This window comes from Ambystoma mexicanum, chromosome 6p (genome assembly GCF_040938575.1).
Source record: "Ambystoma mexicanum isolate Mex_15411 chromosome 6p, UKY_AmexF1_1, whole genome shotgun sequence".
Taxonomy (NCBI): Eukaryota; Metazoa; Chordata; class Amphibia; order Caudata; family Ambystomatidae; genus Ambystoma; species Ambystoma mexicanum.
The window spans coordinates 491462472-491483230 of NC_090935.1; positions in this window are offsets into that span (position 1 = coordinate 491462472).

Consider the following 20759-nt stretch of genomic DNA (forward strand, 5'->3'; position numbering starts at 1 on the left):
TTAAGCACCTGATGCTGGTAGGGCAGCTATACTTATGAACGATAACAAGATCATACTCTTTGAGTTAGTGATGAACATTCTTTATACGTCATACTACTTTCTCTTTTCAACTACTATACGTCATTTATTCCATATACCCCCATACTCCATGTGTACATCTTTCCTCATTAAGCTTTCTTTCTCATTAAGCTTTGCTTCAGAAAAATGAATGTATACTATTTCTTGAAGTTTTATTTGAATTTCATCTTCAACCTTAACACCAACTTATTTGGCTTAAATTTGGCTTCCAAATACTCTTTTGACCTATAACTCTTAAGCTTCACACTTGCATGTAGTTTCCTTGAATCCTATGCCACACACCTTGCTCTTTCCAGCCAACGTGCACAGTCCTGGGTGTTGGATTTGCTTCTTATAAGCAGTTCAAAAGAAATTAAAGTTGAGGTGACATTTTGCACAAATCTATAGGGAAGGTTGTTGCAACTTTTGGCTCTCCAGATGTTTTGGATACAACTCCACCAGCCCATGTCAGCAATGATAATGGTGGGGGACATGGGAGTGTTGGTCCAAAACATCTGGAGAAACCCTGTTATGGGATGTAACTTCCACTCACAACTCTACTCCTCATTATTCTCATCCAATATTTTCACTCTGATCAACACTTTGCAATTAAACCCTGCTGTACAACCATTTGTTTCAGGGTGGTAAAGTATGTACTTTGCATGTGTAATCCCATTTTCACTAACAACATCTCCATCTTGTTGGAGACTAGTTTTATGCAATTATCCAACATTATTTTATTGGGATAAACTTCCTTCCTGAAAGTCGTATCAAATAACCGTAGAATTTTGGTTGTAGGGATCTAGTTCAGTTTGTTTTAATTCTCATTTGGAGAACATGTCTGAAATGTCAACTATTTATTTATTTAGTTGATTTAATCAAATTAATGATTTTTACAAACAAATCGAAATCAAAACAAAGTGAAGAACAAAGAGTAGAGCGGAAGGCTGAAAGCTGAGAAGGAAAAGGACACTGAAGTGAAACCGAAGTGAAACCAAAAAAAAAAAAAAAAATGAATGTTGAGTAGAACTTAAGTTTTCAGAGAGATAGAATAAACTTCAGAGTCTGTGTAGTAGCGATAGTCCAGGTATTTCTTTCTCCGCTCATCAGACGTGTCCACCACATTTCTTCTTCCCTGGTATATGATGCAGAAAGGTGTGGTAGCAGAAATTTCTCACCTACGGCTCTGGTTCCTGGGCAATTTAAAAGGAGATGGCGCATGGTTTCTACGTGTGTCTCGTTTTTGCAAAAATGACACGTGTTCGAGTTACTTTGTCCTCTGAGTTTTAAGATCTCATTTGTCGGCAGTAGGTTCAGACGCGCTCTCAAAAACAAGTTTCTGGCAGCTTTATTTGGGAACTTGCTCAAGTATTTCGGAACAATGTTTAGTTTGCTCTGATAAGGAGGCAAATGGCTGACTGATTTTGCTTTAGATGCATTGTTCAAGGTTTCAATCCAGTCAAGCTCGCTGATTTTCCTTTTTATTTTTAGCGAATTGCCGATGAGATCCTGCTCCGAAGAGTTAATTTCCACAAGCTTCTTTATACGAGCCATTTCCCAAGATTTTAGCACAGAGGGGGAAGATGTCAATAGTTCCCTGCGTACGATAGCTAGCACATGAGGACAGTCCAAAAGCAACAACTTCCTTTACAGTATCATCAATTTAATTTCCATGGTCCCTTCCAACGATAATAGGCCAAGCTCTCTTCTGATCAAGGGGGCCAATGTTGACTTGGGGAGAACCAGAACAGTGCGCCAAAATAGACCCTCTAACATCAGCCACAAGTTTGTAGGTGTGTGAGGGAGGGCTTCTGCAGCATAGGTGAGGGATGGCACCACCTTCATCTTGTAAAATTTAATCAAGGGTAACAGGGAAAAACCACCGAACTTGTTGTCCAATGCCCGGCCTTGTGCCGCTAGGTTTTTTACTTTGGTCATTAAGGAACTTTGGAGGGTTGCGTTTATACTCGAGCAGTCCAGTGCTACTCCCAAGTATGTGATATTTGGACTTTTTCCAGTGCTACCCCATCCAGGTACCAGGCAAGTTTTTCCTTTGGTCGTTTGTGTTTTTCCATTATCAGGATCTTGGTTTTGGCTGTGTTTATAGTTAGATCATTCGTTTGAATATATGTCGCCAGATGGTCAAGTTGACGCTGGAGACCAATAGGAGTCAAATCCATTAAGATTAGGTCATCAGCATAGAATAGTCTTGATGTTTTCGACTTGCCCATAGTTGGTGGAAAGGAGCGGATCGTTTGCTCCAAGGCTTTGAAATCACCGAGATAGGCAATGAAGAGTGACGGAGCAAGGGGGCAACCCTGTTTCACTCCGCGGTCAACTGGGATTTCAGATGATAACAAACCTGCCTGAGTTAGTCTCATTTGCACCCTTGTTTCTTGATGTAATGCTTGAATCGGTTGGAGGAGTTCAGCCGGGCATTTCCAAAGACTCAGTTTTCTCCACAGGCGCTCACGGTGTACTTGATCGAAAGCTTGCGCCAGATCTATGAACGCTAAAAACACTCATGGGCTTCCTCCCAACACCTTACTTTTGAGTGCGCTGAGAAACATGATGTTAGTGGTTGTACCGCTGTTTTTTGTAAATCCCGTTGGAAACGGGTCAGCGCATTCGGCCTCCCTGGCCCAATCCTGAAATTTTTGTAGTAATAGAGAACCAAACACCTTACCGACCGTATCCAGAAGTGCGATAGGGCGGTAGTTTTTTGGATCTTCTTTCCAGCCCTTTTTTAATATCGGGACTATGATAGTTGTTGTCCATGAAGACGGAATTTGCCTTGCCTGTTTGCAGCGTTTGAAGATTTCACTTATCAACACAGCCCACTGACTTGGATATTTCTTTTGGTCGTGGTTTGTTATTCCGTCCGGGCCGGGTGCTCGTGATGGTTTCAGTCTATGCAGGACTTTGAGAATCTCAGATTCACTGCTCAAATCTATCCATGGTGCTAGTTTTGTAGTAAGTTCGAAGAGGCTTGACGGTGCAGGCGCTTTGAACAGATTTGAATAGAATGTTATCCAAGTTATTTCCCCAATAGGGTTTGATGGTAGAATCTCGTGAGGCGACAAAGAAGATCTTAAGAGTGCCCAGAACTCTCGGGGGTGGTGGCCGCAGACAAGCTTCAGCATGGCTTCGGCATCTTGTTGGTAAAAATTGCTACGGTGGTGCCTGAGCCATGATTTGTAAGATTTCTTTTCTTGATTCAAGGTTGCCTGATTTTCAGGTGAGGGAAAAACACCGAATTTTCTTCTGGCTCGCCTTACTGATCTCCGTTTTAGGACCAGTTCTTTGCTGTATTGATGTCTAGCACAATCGTTATTTTGTCTGAGGCCAGCAAGTTTAGCTCTAAAAGGAACCAGAAGTGGTTGATAGTCTGGTAATTGCGGGTCACTCAGTAGGTTGTGCTCATTTTCAATTGCCAAATATTGAGCCTGTATCTTTAAGATCGAGGTTTCTGAGAGTCTTAGGCGATTTTGCTGGTTATTTAACTCCACTTGTGCTGGCGTAACTGAGTTCACAAGCCTTGTAGTCTTCCATTTCAATACAAGCAGGTTGTGGTCGCTAGCCGAGGACCTACGTACCTCGAACGAAGTGGTCAACGCTGCCAAGAGCCTGCTTATGAAGATGTGATCGAGGTCTGCTGAGGAGTTACCTCTTTCCCAGGTGGGCGGCCTCTCACCACTGGGGAATAAATCCTCAGCACAGAGCAGATCAAGAGATGACATCAACGACAACCAAGCCACACCACATTTGCTTCTTAAGGTTGAAAAAAGAGGAAGGTCACCGGCTGAATCATGTGGTAACCAGGTGGCATTTAGATCTCCGCAGATGATTAGCAGGGCCTCAGGACACCCTACTCGTGCTTCATCGATTGAGTCCTCAATAAGTGCTATGAGGAGTGAATCAGTCATAACTGCGGGATTCCAATAGACATTGAAGATGATTAAAGATTGTGTTTTGGGCTTCCCCTTTTTCACCTCGGCATCAATCCAAATAACTTCCGTGGCCAATAAGTGAGTTGTCACTCTCAGAGTGTTCTTTAAGTGTAGGCCGGATCCACAGCGAATTGCAGTTATAAGGCCTGATGACGGTCGGCCAAAAGGTCCTTTAACAGCTGGAGCGAATGTCAAATCGTATCCGTCTATGGAGGGGCGTTCTATCATCCAAGTTTCTTGCAAGCAGATGATATCTAAACACCCCAAGTTTAGGTCTCCTTGTTTCGTTAGATGCTGGAATCCACGAGTATTCCATGACCCCAAAGAGAGATCTGGTTTACCAGTTAGTAGTGTAGAGGCAAGTGGTGCGGACAGACGCTCAACGAATTGCTATTTGTTCTTGTTTATCGTCAGTGCGTTGGGCAACCATGCCCATTGTTCCGCTGGTGGAACTTGTTGTTGAAGTTCATGAGTGCCGGTCTCTTTGCCCCCGGTAATTGATGTATGGTCCTTACGATTCTCAACCTGGGTCCCTGAGGACATCTTCCTATACCCAAAGGATCCTTAAGGGCAATTCCGTCTATCTTTGTGGCCATTTTGGGACACTGACTCTCCTCTTTGCCACTGGGGTTCAAAAGAGAAGACCGGGGGGAGGCAACAATGTCAACTATATATGTACCTCTAGCTCCCCACTGCATAGGACCCATTATATCTAAACACAGACAAGTACTTTCATGGGCTATAAAGGTACAGTGCAAGTCTTGAGTACTCTTTTACGTTCACTACAATGAACACTTTCTTTGATCATGCTTTAGACCTCAAAATCCAAACTCATCCACCAACAATTACCTCTCACTCTTCTTTTGATTTGTGCAAGTCCTAGAGGTCTTTCATTGGCCAACCCCAACATTCTTCGCACCCCTTTGGGGGGAATCAATCTCCCACTGTGAGTTGTCCAATCCCGTTCACACACCAGGTCTTCTTTTGTCTTCTTAAAATATTTGAACACTCCATCACGTTCATGAGCAATTACCCATCACGACCTTGCATGTTCTGTAAGTCCCAAATGTTCATTACCCTTCAAAATAGTCACCCAGCCAGAGCTACACTGCATTTATCCCTTTGCTTACAAACAATACTTCAATGGTTTGCAATTGGCCTTTTCCACAAATGTAATTCCCCACAGGAAGGTACATCACACCCACCCTTGCTCTTTCTTTTCTATCACACAATATCTAAATTATGCTCACCTAGAGGCATGCACTACACTCTTCTGTACCCCATACCTTTATTCAACACTGCACCTATATCAAACTCGCTGGCATCTCTCTACGGCATTGGATATGAAACGTGGTCAACAATTGTGCTTTGCTGTTCACCATTTTACATCATTGAATTCCTTTTTGCATTCTACATCCTGCAACACAAGATGATGAGAGGATAGTAATACATTGATATACTATTATACTACAGCATAAAGTATATGGTATACAGTCGTATACAACAAAACTAATACACGGACATAACGCATCTCGATCATGGCATGGTTAGGAAAGAATGGGAAATATCACATTCCCTGAGATAGTAATGAGTAGTGAGAAAATCCACTGGGTGTTTGACTTTCATTTCATCCCGCACCTGAAACTAAACATATTTGGCAAAATATCCAACATCAATGTACACTTTTGGGCTATCACTATAAATCTCCATCCTGTGACATTCTGTCATAGTTTACTTTCATCACACACCGTATTCTTTCTAGTCATATTGGACACACCGCGTTGTTGTGTTTTCTTCTTCTGAGCACAGGACATCAGGTAGCATGTAGAACAAGTCTGCAGTAACACAACAGAGAGGTTTTTGTTTTGGATGGCCGGAGCACTCCTATGGCCTGTCAAGGGGTGCATGGGAAGATGACACTACCAAGATTACAAAGTCACTAAACTACAAAAGGGTCATCTTTGCATATGTTCAGTGTACTATCTGCATGAGTTATAATAATGTTCTGGCATATGTCAAAACAATTGTATTTGGATTTTTATGCATTGAATTAATTTAATGAAAAAACATACAGAAAAAACAATTTCATATAGTAAATACATACATGTTAGTGAAGGACGAATTCCAAAGAAAGTAATGTGTCAAACACTGATCCACGAATACTTATGCACACAAAATACAAGTCCTAAAATGCTAAAGAATCATTAAACCACCTATGAATGCATCTTTGTGAAATAGCTGAATGGTAACTAAGTCCACCTACATTGTCCAACTTGATGTAGTAACCCAAGTGTTGTTTTCAATTCTGATGTTCGTAGATTGGAAATAGTTCATATACTTAATAGCTCTCACACTGTAGTGTTCTATATCAGTCTGTATCCTAATGCAGACATTTTTGTCGTTCCTGCATTCATGGCACTTTATCAACACACAGGTGGAAGTTGTTTGCCATAGGACTGTAATGGTAGATAACACATTAAAAGGAGTGTGTAGGGGACAAGAAAATGTATTAAATGAGGGCTGTATTATTCAGGCTGCTTTCTATGACTCTTGAGGTTACATCAATAGAACAATTTATGAGGAATCTCTTGTATACACAGAAACAAAAAATGTGTGCAATCTTTAGGTCTTTTGATGCTGTTAGAAAAGATTGAATATATTTGTTAAAATAGTATAGATTATATTTACGTAGTCTATACAGATACAGATATGAGATTCAATACAACACTGACCTTACATGGTCACAATGATATTTGGACATAAATCTTCTTCCTAAAGGAGATAGAATAATGTGTAGTACAGAACAAGTCTAATAATGGATTGCAATTGGTCCCAGAAATTCAGAGGAGAGATATAGAAATGGGGTGGAGTGTAATGTTCCAGAGGTTAGGAACAGGACCTTTATAGAGAAAACTGTGCCTGTGTCTGCACATGCTTGTTATAGTGGAACAATCCTTTCGCAGTAATGATGTCAGGATGCCTACCCCCGGAGCACCAGGACAGGCCCAGCACCCCCGGGTGCAGGCATCATGCCCTTGGGTAAAAGCCCAGCGGCCCCTAATAGGGGCTCTTTGGACTTTGTCCTGGCGCCTTTGGTGCCAGGCTCATGTTGGACATCAGTCCTGGCGCCGTAGGCGCCAGGCTCATAAAAGAGGGTGTTTGGTGCACTTACCTGACGCAGACCATGCTGCATGAAGCCTCAAGCCAAATGAGGCTTAGGAGGGACTATTTTATCAAAGGAACTATTTTACTTGGGTGGGGACTGTGGAAGAATACTTACATGGAACTTCTTCCAAGGCTATTTAAACCACGCCCGGACTGCCACACGTGCTTCGCGTTGCTCTGCACCTAGCAGCTGGACACTCACCGTGCCTGCTCCTGCATCTTGCCTCCAGCCACGCCCGCCTCGATCTTGGGATACCTGAAAGGAAGGAAGGGAAGAGAAAAGGTGAAAACCAAGAACTTAATCTAACTTCCTACCTGTGTCCGGAACCATCACGCCAGCGATCCTGAAGATAGACATTCTTTAAAAGCATTGCGCTACTTGCTGCATCGCCGCGCATCACTCACCTGCCTCGTGGGCTCTTCCACCCTTCCTCTATCCACCGCGACCTTCTGGGCATTCCGCCACATCTTTGCACCTGCAGGGGAGAAGAAGAGACAAAAGGTGAGCAGGAGGAACAAATGAGGAAAGCCTGATTTTCCGTCACAAGACTTACCTGGCCATATTTGACGGAACCAATCCTCATTTCGGGTCGGCGCCACTCCTTGGCCTGGTACCGCACCCCGGCCTCTAAGGGGAAAAAAGAAAGACATTACTAAAGGGATTCAAAGACATTTAAAGGGATCATTTTATCACAAACTCACCTGAGTTTATCTCCGGCAATATCCCTCGAAGCATCATTTCTACTCTGCACCTGAAAATAAGGACAGTTCGCAGGTTAAGAAAAGCAAACAAAGAGAAGACTCTACTCTGGAACTGTTTAAACTGCATACTTACGGCATTTCGCCTTCCGAAACCAGTGAAGTAACTGGTCAAATGCGCGCCCCTGCACCAGAAGCAGGATGGAGAGTTCATCCATTCAAACATTAAGGTGAGCCTTGATTGGGGATTTCGGAGGTGGTCAGAGAAGAGCAAAGGGGAGGTGGGAAGCAATCCCAATACTCAGCAGACAGTTAATCCCCTTTCTCCACCTACAGAAAGATTTTTCTACGGGCCAGACAAGCCAGATTTGGGGGTCCAGTTCAGTCGGTGTTTCGAATCCTGCGCATCACGCTTGAAGAGGTCTCAGCAATCCAGACCAGGTCAGCGCCTCCGTGGGAGCCAGGTGAGCGTTACAGAAAGCAAAGCCTTCCTACAAATTCCCACCCAGGCGCTATGGAAACTTCTGAGACTGATATGTTGGCCCAATTACTGGGGGAATTACGGGCCGAAGTACATGCCGCTCGTCAAGAGACTAATGCCCTCAGGAGGGAAATAATCGTATCTAAGGAACGAACTGATGACCTGGCTAGGCAGGTATTGCAAGGTCAAGCTGGGCAAACCCCTCTACCTGGTTCCGGGGGGAATTCTGTTCCTGTGGCTTCAATTAACCCTGTACAAATCAATCTACCTGGAAATATGCCGCTGGCCCCACCTGAACGCTTTGCTGGGGACCCCAAACGGTTCGCCGTATTCATGAATCAATGTCGTTTGCACTTCCTATGCAGACCTGGGGCCTTCCCTAATGACCAGACCAAGGTAGCTTTTGTGTTGTCATACCTTAGCGGCTGTGCTGCCGATTGATCAGTACCACTGGTTACTCAAGATGACCCAATCCTCCGGGATTTCGAAGGATTTCAAGCAAGCATGGAGAGATTATTTGCTCAACATTCTCAGGGACAAGCTCTGGATGATGAACTTCTATCCCTGCGACAGGGCAACCAAGACCTCCTCTCCTACATAGCAACCTTTAACAGACTAATCGTGGAAACTGGGTGGCCAGAGGATAAAAGAATCACATTATTCTATCGGGGTCTACGCGGAGAACTTAAAGATGTCTTGGCCCAAGTTGTAAATTCCGCCCCAAGAATGCACATAATATATAGACTTAGTGGTCCAATTGGATCACAGGCTCCAAAACCAAAAAGCGGATCGGTCCAAATTTGAAACCCGGGTGTTGGTCAAGACCCACGTCACTCCCAAGAGTGCCTATGTCTCTGAGCCTATGCAAATTGGAGGGGTTAGAGGACCTTTAACCCAATGTCATGATCTCTGCTTCCAAAAGGTCAGGGTTTTCCCAACTCCCTTGGAAGCATATCCATAACCCAGGTTCCGAGTGCCAACCAGTCCCAATTGGGACCTTTTGGACCCAGTCCTGGCGCCAGTGGCACCAGGCTCATAAATATGCCCAGTCCCAGCGCTGGAAGCGCCGGGCTCATAATGCTTGGGTGGACTTACCTGCAGCAGACCATGCTGCTTACTTGCCTGCCAGTTGAGCCTCTGATCCTCTTCTGTTTGGAACTACTTTTCCTGTTGGGTGGGGCAGGAGCCACTCCCTAGATTCAGAACACTGGAACTCTTCTGGAAAGCAGGAACTCTTTTCTTACCTAGGCGTGGCTGTGGAAGGAGACACCTAAGCACTACAGGAGGCTATTTAAACCACACCCGATGGATGAATCTTGCTTTGCGTTATTCTGCATCCTCTGCAGCAGAACGCTCATCGTGTCTTCTGCATCTGATCCTGGCCCTAAGGAAAAAGGCTTACCATCCTGAATCCAGTCTTCAGCAACACCTATAAAGACAAGAAAGAACAGGTTAGCATTACGGTCTTCAGTGACAGCTCTTCACTTACCTGGTCCATCGGCTGTCACCAACGCCTCGCGCTGCATTCCGGCATCTGAAAGACAAAAGCTTACCAACTCTTCGCACGCTCCGGAGGCCTACGGCGCTGCATCCCGCATCTGAAAGACAAAACACGGTGCGTTTAAAGACATTGGGGAACTTTAATACTCACGTGGCATTACTCCTTTCCACATCTAACCCAGTGGGTATTCCGGCACCCTGCAGCCGCTCCGAACTTGTACCTGCAAAATAAAAAGACAGTTAGAGCGCATCGTGAAGCAGGCAACAAGCGCTTACTTACGTGCTTCCAGGCGCTTCTATTCATCACACGGGCTCCATCTTCAACTCACTTTAGCCCGTCATCCGCCATCGCCGGAACCCTGCAAAACAAGAAACATCATTACTAAAGACTTTAAAGACATTAGAATTACTCGAAACTTACCGTTCGTGCAGTAAACGACGGAGAGCAGTCCTCTGAAGTCAAGAGGCCTGCTCCCCTTATCCAGTGAAGAAACTGGTTACAGCACCCTGCCCCGAGGCAGATGGAGAGCACGGCGTTCACTTACCTAAGGTGAGAGCGTTAACCTTTGGGGTTCTACAAGAGAAGAGAAAGGGAAGAAGAGAGAGACATTCAATAACCCAGTTCCTTAATCCCATATTTTCTATCTGCAGACATCTTACCCTTCAAGTCAGACATACAGTGCACAGAGGTCCAGCCCAAAGAGCCAGCCGTGTGTTACACATCACCTTTGCAGATACGGTATACGCCCAGTCAAGACCGGCGCCTCTACGGGAATCAGGTGAGCATTACAGAACGCAAAGCCTACCACAAAACTCCCGTCCATGCGCTATGGAAATCTCGGATACCGACCAGCTAGCCCAGTTACTTGGGGAACTAAGGGCAGAAGTGCATGCAGCCCGTCAGGAAACGAACGCTCTAAGAAGGGAACTGATTATTTCCAAGGAGCGAACAGATGATCTCGCTAGACAATTGCTACAGTCACAAGCCGGACAGACCCCGTTACCCGCATCTGGGGGAAATCTTCCTTCTACATCCTCTATGAATCCAGTGCAGATCAACCTACCTGGGAATGTACCTCTGGCTCCGCCTGAAAGATTTTCTGGTGACCCAAAGAGGTTTGCAGTATTTATCAATCAGTGCCGGTTGCATTTCTTATGCCGGCCAGCAGCCTTTCCAACTGATCAAGCTAAAGTAGCTTTCGTGCTTTCGTACCTTAGTGGCAATGCGGCAGACTGGTCGATCCCTCTAGTAAATCAAGATGATCCGGTCCTCCAAGATTTTCAAGCTTTTCAGCTCAGTATGGAAAAACTGTTCGCAAGACATTCACAGGGGCAGGCCTTGGACAATGAGCTTCTTTCGTTGCGACAAGGTAATCAAGACCTTTTGGCTTATATTGAGTCTTTCAACAGACTGATAGTGGAAACTCAATGGCCTGAGGACAAAAGGATTACGCTGTTTTATAGAGGTCTACGTGGAGAGCTCAAAGATGTGTTAGCCCAAGTAGTGAATCCCCCACAAGATTGTCCGGACTATATAGACTTAGTCGTTCAAATAGATCACAGACTGCAGAACAGGAAGGCCGATCGTTCCAAGTTTGATGCTCGAGTATTTTCCAAACCGCCAACTCCTTCCAAAGGAGTAGACTCCGGGGAACCCATGCAAATAGGGGGTCTGAAAGGTCCTCTAACACAAAAGGAGCGGGAAAGGAGAAAACAGTTGCAATTATGCCTCTATTGCGGAAACTCAGGGCACTTTCTTCGAGACTGTCCGGTGAAACCTGCCAAGAAGGCAGTAGGAGCTGCAGTTACCAAAGCTACAAACTCTGAGCAGGGAAACGATCTTGCCCGACAAGAATAGAGGTCCTCTTGCCGAGCGTGAAAACCAGTTCCGTGACCTCGCATTTCGTGATACCTATGGTCCTCATTAGCCCTGATAATCCGGATCGATTACATGCAATTGAAGCTTACGTCGACAGCGGTGCCATCGGCAATTATGTGGATCATGAAATGGTTTTGAGGATGAATCTAACTCTTTGTCCCAAAGCTGTAAAGGACGTCATTACTACGGTGGATGGTACGGAGATAGCCTCCGGGCCAGTAACGCATACCACTCAAGAGGTGACGCTAGTAAGTCAAGATGGACACCATGAGAAGATCGTGTTCGATGTGATCAAGGCTCCTCAGTTTCAGATTATTCTAGGAATACCTTGGTTAGAGAAACACAATCCTCTGATCGATTGGCGAGCAAGAACGGTCCAGTTTCCAGAATGTGTCTCTACTTGTCACCCTCCACCTGGTGTTGCACTGGCAGCAATTTCTTCAGAGACTCCCCAGTTACCTCCCGAATACCTAGAATACCAAGATGTTTTCCGGAAGGATCAGGCTAACTCTCTACCTCCTCATAGGTCTTATGACTGCCAGATAGACCTGATACCTGGATCTACTCCTCCTTGTAGTAGAATTTATGCCCTCACCGAGCCTGAGAACCTTCACCTTCGACAATACCTGGATCAATACATGGCAAATGGGTTTATTCGTCCTTCCAAGTCCCCTGCTTCTTCAGCTTTGTTCTTCGTTCCAAAAAAGGAAGGCGACCTTAGAACTTGTATAGATTATCGCTCCCTGAACCAGATCACCGTTAAGAATAGATATCCGTTACCTTTGATCCCTGAACTCCTGGACCAAGTCAGAAAAGCATGCATATATACAAAGCTGGATCTTAGAGGAGCTTACCACTTGGTACGAGTAAAAGAGGGCGATGAATGGAAGACGGCCTTCCGCACCAAGTATGGGCTATTTGAATATCAGGTCATGCCCTTCGGACTTTGCAATGCTCCGGCCGCCTTTCAATATTTTATGAACAATGTCCTCAGAGAGCTCATAGATGTGTGTGTTGTTGTTTACATTGACGACATCCTCGTTTATTCTTCATCGGAATCTGAACATCGGGAACACGTGAAAATGGTCCTCGAAAGATTGCGTCAACACAAATTTTTCGCTAAGTTGGAAAAATTTGTTTTCAACGTGACTGAAGTTGAATTCTTGGGATTCATATTATCACCTGGCGGAGTGCGTATGGATTCAAAGAAGGTCGATGCAGTTCTCAAATGGCCATCACCATCCTCCGTAAAAGGTGTGCAAAGCATGTTAGGCTTCGCTAACTTTTACCGCAGGTTTATCCCCGAATTCTCTCGAATAGTTCAGCCCATCACTGCCTTGTTAAAGAAAAACAAACGTTTTGAATGGTCTACCGAGGCGGAACAAGCTTTCCAGGATTTGAAGACTAAATTTATCTCTGCACAAATCTTAAAACACCCTCGCCCCGAACTCCCCTACATCGTGGAAACTGATGCTTCAAGCCTTGCCATGGGGGCAGTTCTATCACAAAAGGACCCGGTAACCAATCAGTTGCATCCCGTGGCATTTTGGTCCCGCAAATTCTCGCCTCCTGAAATCAATTACACGATTACTGACAAGTAACTTCTGGCTATCAAGTCTGCCTTTAAGGCTTGGCGGCATTATCTGCTCGGGGCCCGACACACCGTTACTGTGATTACCGGATCACCGAAACCTGCAATATTTGAAAACCGCAAAAGCCCAATCCTCTAGACAACTCCGTTGGGCATTATTCTTTGCCGAGTTTGACTTCATAATTACCTATCGACCTGGTACAAAGAACGGTAAAGCTGATGCCCTTCCTCGGATGGGAGTGGAAGAACACTTGATCAACCCTAAACCTGTACCAATCATTCCCGAACAAAGAATTCTGGGTGTAATCGCCACAGAATCCATAGAGGAATTTAAGGATAAGGCCAGGCAACTTGTAACTCCAGCAGACATACAGAATTGGGATCTGCAGGGAAAGGACTTTGCAGTAAAGGACAACTTATTGTATTTCCAAGAACAATTATACCTACCCAGCATAGATTTACAGAAAAAAGTAATCTCTTGTTATCACGATTCTTTAATGGAAGGACATCCCGGTATGGCCAAGACCTCAGAAAAGATCAAGCGCTACTTCTGGTGGCCGTCTTGGAAAAAAGATATCAGAGACTTTATAATGTCCTGTGGAGTATGCGCCCAAAACAAGAGTCAAAAGGAAAGACCGGCAGGCCTCTTACGCCCTATTGACATCCCACCTCGCCCTTGGCATACGCTTTCTATGGACTTCATCACCGATCTACATCCATGCTCCGGATACAATACGATTCTAGTAATCGTGGACTTATTCTCCAAGATGGCGCATTTCATTCCGCTCAAAGGCTTGCCAACAGCAGCAACTCTGGCCCGAGAATTTCTCGAAAACATCGTCCGACTGCACGGTTTTCCTTCGGTTCTAATTTCGGATCGAGGTAGTCAATTTATTTCTCAGTTTTGGCGGAGTTGCTGTCGGTCGGCTCAAATTGATGTGAGACTATCGACCAGTCACCACCCTCAGACCGACGGACAAACCGAGAGGACCAATCAAACTCTGGAACAGTATTTACGCTGCATGCTGCAACAAACTGAAAAAACTTGGAAAGACATCCTTTGGATAGCCGAATATGCCTACAATAACTCTGTCCATTCGGGAACTGGGAAAACCCCGTTTTTTCTTTTGTACGGCAGTCACCCTCGAACCTCGGAGTTGGATCCCCTCCAAGATCTTGAAACACCAGCAGTAGACTACCTGCATTCTACAATCACCCAAGCCTTTAAGGACGCTGTTTCTCACCTTCAAAGGGCTGAAGAACAATACAACAAAGGAGCAGATCAACATCGGAAGGAAGCCCCTCAATATCAAGTAGGGGATCAAGTCTGGTTATCCACCAAATATCTACCTCTAAAAGGGCCACGCACATTCAACCCAAGATACCTTTTTTCCCTATTCCATCACTACCATAGTAAACCCAGTAGCGGTCAAGTTGGACTTGCCCCCGCACATGAAGATACATCCGGTCTTCCACGTCTCTCTATTAAAACCCGTGCAACCTCAAACCCGACTAACTAAATCTCCAAAACCTATCCTAGTTGATGGAGAACTCGAGTTTGAAGTCAAAAGCATTCTGGACTCCAAGATCTCCAAATCTAAACTATTTTACCTAATTGACTGGAAAGGCTACGGCCCCCAAGAGAGATCCTGGGAACCTGCTGAATATGTCCACGCTCCTCGCCTAATCAAAAGATTTCACAGAACATTTCCTGACAAGCCAAAACCCCCGGAGAAGCCCGGTTTGGGAGGGGCCTTGAGGGGGGGTACTGTCATGATCTCTGCTTCCAAAAGGTCAGGGTTTTCCCAACTCCCTTGGAAGCAGATCCATAACCCAGGTTCCGAGTGCCAACCAGTCCCAATTGGGACCTTTTGGACCCAGTCCTGGCGCCAGTGGCACCAGGCTCATAAATATGCCCAGTCCCAGCGCTGGAAGCGCCGGGCTCATAATGCTTGGGTGGACTTACCTGCAGCAGACCATGCTGCTTACTTGCCTGCCAGTTGAGCCTCTGATCCTCTTCTGTTTGGAACTACTTTTCCTGTTGGGTGGGGCAGGAGCCACTCCCTAGATTCAGAACACTGGAACTCTTCTGGAAAGCAGGAACTCTTTTCTTACCTAGGCGTGGCTGTGGAAGGAGACACCTAAGCACTACAGGAGGCTATTTAAACCACACCCGATGGATGAATCTTGCTTTGCGTTATTCTGCATCCTCTGCAGCAGAACGCTCATCGTGTCTTCTGCATCTGATCCTGGGCCTAAGGAAAAAGGCTTACCATCCTGAATCCAGTCTTCAGCAACACCTATAAAGATAAGAAAGAACAGGTTAGCATTGCGGTCTTCAGTGACAGCTCTTCACTTACCTGGTCCATCGGCTGTCACCAACGCCTCGCGCTGCATTCCGGCATCTGAAAGACAAAAGCTTACCAACTCTTCGCACGCTCCGGAGGCCTACGGCGCTGCATCCCGCATCTGAAAGACAAAACACGGTGCGTTTAAAGACATTGGGGAACTTTAATACTCACGTGCCATTACTCCTTTCCACATCTAACCCAGTGGGTATTCCGGCACCCTGCAGCCGCTCCGAACTTGTACCTGCAAAATAAAAAGACAGTTAGAGCGCATCGTGAAGCAGGCAACAAGCGCTTACTTACGTGCTTCCAGGCGCTTCTATTCATCACACGGGCTCCATCTTCAACTCACTTCAGCCCGTCATCCGCCATCGCCGGAACCCTGCAAAACAAGAAACATCATTACTAAAGACTTTAAAGACATTAGAATTAATCGAAACTTACCGTTCGTGCAGTAAACGACGGACAGCAGTCCTCTGAAGTCAAGAGGCCTGCTCCCCTTATCCAGTGAAGAAACTGGTTACAGCACCCTGCCCCGAGGCAGATGGAGAGCATGGCGTTCACTTACCTAAGGTGAGAGCGTTAACCTTTGGTGTTCTACAGGAGAAGAGAAAGGGAAGAAGAGAGAGACATTCAATAACCCAGTTCCTTAATCCCATATTTTCTATCTGCAGACATCTTACCCTTCAAGTCAGACATACAGTGCACAGAGGTCCAGCCCAAAGAGCCAGCCGTGTGTTACACATCACCTTTGCAGATACGGTATACGCCCAGTCAAGACCGGCGCCTCTACGGGAATCAGGTGTGCGTTACACCCAAATGGAACGTGAAAGGAGGCGGCAGTTAAAATTATGTCTTTATTGTGGAAACTCTGGACACTTTCTACGAGATTGCCCGGCAAAACCGCCCAAGAAGGTGGTAGGAGCCGCTGATAAAAACCATGAAGACTCTGTTTCGGGAAACGACTCCACCCGACAATCGTAGGGGTCCGCTTGCCAAGCTTGAAAACTAACTCTCAGACCTCGCATTTCATTGTGCCAATGGTTCTCGTAGATCCGGAACAGCCTAAGCGGTTGCATGCAATAAAGGCATACATCGATAGTGGGGCTTTAGGAAACTATGTGGATCGTGAATTGGTCTCTAGGATTAACCTCCCTCTGCGTCCAAAAACCAGCAAAGATGTCATCACCACAGTCGATGGAACTGAAATTGCTTCAGGACCGGTAACACATTCCACTACTGAGGTGACTCTTGTTGGTCCGGACGACCATCAGGAGGCAGTTGTGTTTGACATAATCAAGGCCCCACAGTTTCAGGTTATTCTTGGAATTCCTTGGTTAGAGACACATAATACTCGAATTGATTGGCGAGCAAAGAGAATAACCTTCCCGGATTGTGCACAAACCTGCTACCCAGAAAATCTGAAGATTAGTCTAGCATCTGTAACCTCTGTCTCCATGCAACTACCTCAGGAATACCAAGACTTTCAGGACGTCTTCCAAAAGGAACAGGCCAACACGTTACCCCCCCACAGATCGTACGATTGCCAAATCGATCTGGTGCCCGGTGCACAACCCCCTTGTAGCAGGATTTATGCCCTTACTGAACCTCAGAACCGGCATTTGAGACAATATTTAGATCAATACCTAGCCAATGGTTTCATTCGCCCGTCAAAGTCCCCGGCATCCTCGGCTTTGTTCTTCGTGCCCAAAAAAGAAGGTGACCTTAGAACTTGTATCGAGTACCGCGCATTGAACCAGATAACGGTTAAAAACCGTTACCCTCTGCCTTTGATCCCTGAACTCCTTGACCAGGTGAAGGACGCTTGCGTATACACCAAGTTAGATCTCCGGGGGGTTTATCATCTGGTGCGAGTAAAAGAAGGCACGAATGGAAAACGGCCTTCCGTACAAAATATGGTTTATTCGAATACCAGGTGATGCCTTTTGGGTTGTGCAACGCGCCTGCTGCCTTCCAATTCTTCATGAACGATGTCCTTCGGGAACTTATCGATGTTTGTGTTGTCGTATATATTGATGACATTCTTGTGTACTCCTCTTCGGAATCTGATCACAGAAAGCATGTCCGGGCCGTCCTCGAGAAATTTTGCCAGCACAAACTGTTTGCTAAGCTGGAAAAGGGTGTTTTCCATACCACCGAGGTGGAGTTTCTTGGATTCATCCTGACACCTAATGGGGTCCGAATGGACTCACGGAAAGTGGAGGCCATCCTCAAATGGCCATCTCCTAGCTCGGTAAAAGGGGTCCAAAGCATGCTTGGTTTTGCCAATTTTTATTGCAGATTTATTCCGGAATTTTCACGTGTAGTACAACCCATCACTCCACTCTTGCGGAAAAATAAATGTTTCGAATGGACCCAGGAAGCCGAACAGGCCTTTTAGGAATTGAAAGCTAAATTCACGTCTGCACCTATTTTGAAGCACCCGCGTCCCGATCTCCCATACATAGTCGAAACTGACGCGTCCAGTTTAGCCATGGGAGCTGTCCTGTCTCAGAGAGACCCTGAAACCAACCAACTGCATCCTGTAGCATTTTGGTCCAGAAAGTTCTCACCGCCTGATGTAAATTATACAATTACTGATAAGGAATTATTAGCCATTAAGTCCGCTTTTAAGGCTTGGCGGCATTATCTTCTTGGCGCCAGGCACACCATCACCGTGATCACTGATCACCGAAATTTACAATATTTAAAGACTGCCAAGGCTCAATCATTACGTCAGCTCCGATGGGCTTTGTTCTTTGCTGAGTTTGATTTCGTAATCACTTACCGTCCCGGCTGTAAGAATGGCAAAGCAGACGCACTATATAGAATAGGACTGGGAGAAATAGACACTAATTCAGAACCTGTGCCGATCATTCCCGAACAAAGAATTTTGGGATTAACCTCCTTACAAACCATTGAAGACATTCAAGCACGAGTAAAACAACTCCTGGACTCTACCGCCTTGCAGGATTGGATCCAAAGGGGGTCTTACTTTTTGGTCAACGATGGCCTACCTTACTTCCAAGGACGCTTATTTCTGCCAGAAAAGGAATTACAAGAACTGGTTATTTCCCATCATCATGATACCCTGATGGAAGGACATCCTGGCATTGCCAAAACTGAGGAAAAAATTAAACGACAATTTTGGTGGCCTTCCTGGCGAAAGGATATTAAATCTTTCGTGATGTCCTGTGGAGTTTGCGCCCAAAACAAAGACCAAAAGACAAAACCCGCCGGTCTTCTTCAGCCTTTAGACATTCCACCAGCGCCTTGGCACACCTTGTCACTAGATTTTATCACGGACCTGCCCCCTTGTAATGGATACAATACTATTCTGGTTGTGGTGGATCTATTTTCTAAAATGGCTCATTTTATTCCGTTGAAAGGATTACCTTCAGCTTCTGTCCTTGCTAAGGAATTCCTCGAAAATATCATCCGCTTGCATGGATTCCCTTCCATATTAGTCTCCGACCGGGGAAGCCAGTTTATTTCACATTTTTGGAAAAGGTGTTGTCAACTGGCACAAATCGACGTAAGGCTCTCAACCAGCCATCACCCACAGACCGATGGTCAGACGGAGAGAACGAACCAGACCCTTGAACAATACCTACAGTGTATGTTGCACCAATTGGAGGGAAATTGGAAGGATTTGTTATGGGTGGCCGAATATGCATACAATAACTCGGTGCACTCTGGAACTGGACAAAGCCCCTTTTACACCCTATATGGACATCACCCTCGTACTTCAGACCTGGTCTCTCCTCTGAGCCTTTAAATGCCCGCAGTAGACCATTTGCATTCCACTATAACTCAAGCATTCAAGAATGCAACTGCCCATTTGCAACAAGCGAAAGGAAATACAAGAAAAATGCAGATCTGCATCGGAAGGAGGCGCCTTCATACCAAATAGGAGACCAAGTATGGTTGGCTACCAAACATTTATTGCTCAAGGGACCTTGAACTTTTAATCCAAGGTATTTGGGCCCTTATCCGATCAAAGCTATCATTAATCCAGTGGCAGTCAAGCTCGATCTGCCAGCTAACATGCAGATTCATCCCGTTTTTCATGTGTCACTTTTGAAACCAGTGCAACCAGGAACCAGGTTAATAAAGCCACCAGAACCAATTCAGATAGATGGGGAGCCTGAATTCGAGGTGAAGAACATTTTGGATTCTAAAATTTCAAAATCAAAACTTTTCTATCTAATTGATTGGAAAGGGTACGGGCCTCAGGAAAGGTCTTGGGAACCCAGCGACCACGTACATGCACCTCGGCTGGTAAAAAAAGTTCCATCGGGATTTCCCAAACAAACCGAAACCTCCAGAGGGAACGACCTTGGAAGGGGCCTTGGGGGGGAGTGCTGTCATGATGCCTACCCCCAGAGCACCAGGACAGGCCCAGCACCCCCGGGTGCAAGCATCATGCCCTCGGGTAAAAGCCCAGCGGCCCCTAATAGGGGCTCTTTGGACTTTGTCCTGGCGCCTTTGGCGCCAGGCTCATGTTGGACATCAGTCCTGGCGCCATAGGCACCAGGCTCATAAAAGAGGGTGTTTGGTGCACTTACCTGACGCAGACCATGCTGCATGAAGCCTCAAGCCAAATGAGGCTTAGGAGGTACTATTTTATCAGAGGAACTATTTTACTTGGGTGGGGACCGTGGAAGAATACTTACCTGGAACTTCTTCCAAGGCTATTTAAACCACGCCCGGACTGCCACACGTGCTTCGCGCTGCTCTGCACCTAGCAGCTGGACGCTCACCGTGCCTGCTCCTGCATCTTGCCTCCAGCCACGCCTGCCTGGATCTTGGGATACCTGAAAGGAAGGAAGGGAAGAGAAAAGGTGAAAACCAAGAACTTAATCTAACTTCCTACCTGTGTCCGGAACCATCACGCCAGCGATCCTGAAGATAGACATTCTTTAAAAGCATCGCGCTACTTGCTGCATCGCCGCGCAGCACTCACCTGACTCGTGGGCTCTTCACTATCCACCGTGACCTTCTGGGCATTCCGCCACATCTTTGCACCTGCAGGGGAGAAGAAGAGACAAAAGGTGAGCAGGAGGAACAAATGAGGAAAGCCTGATTT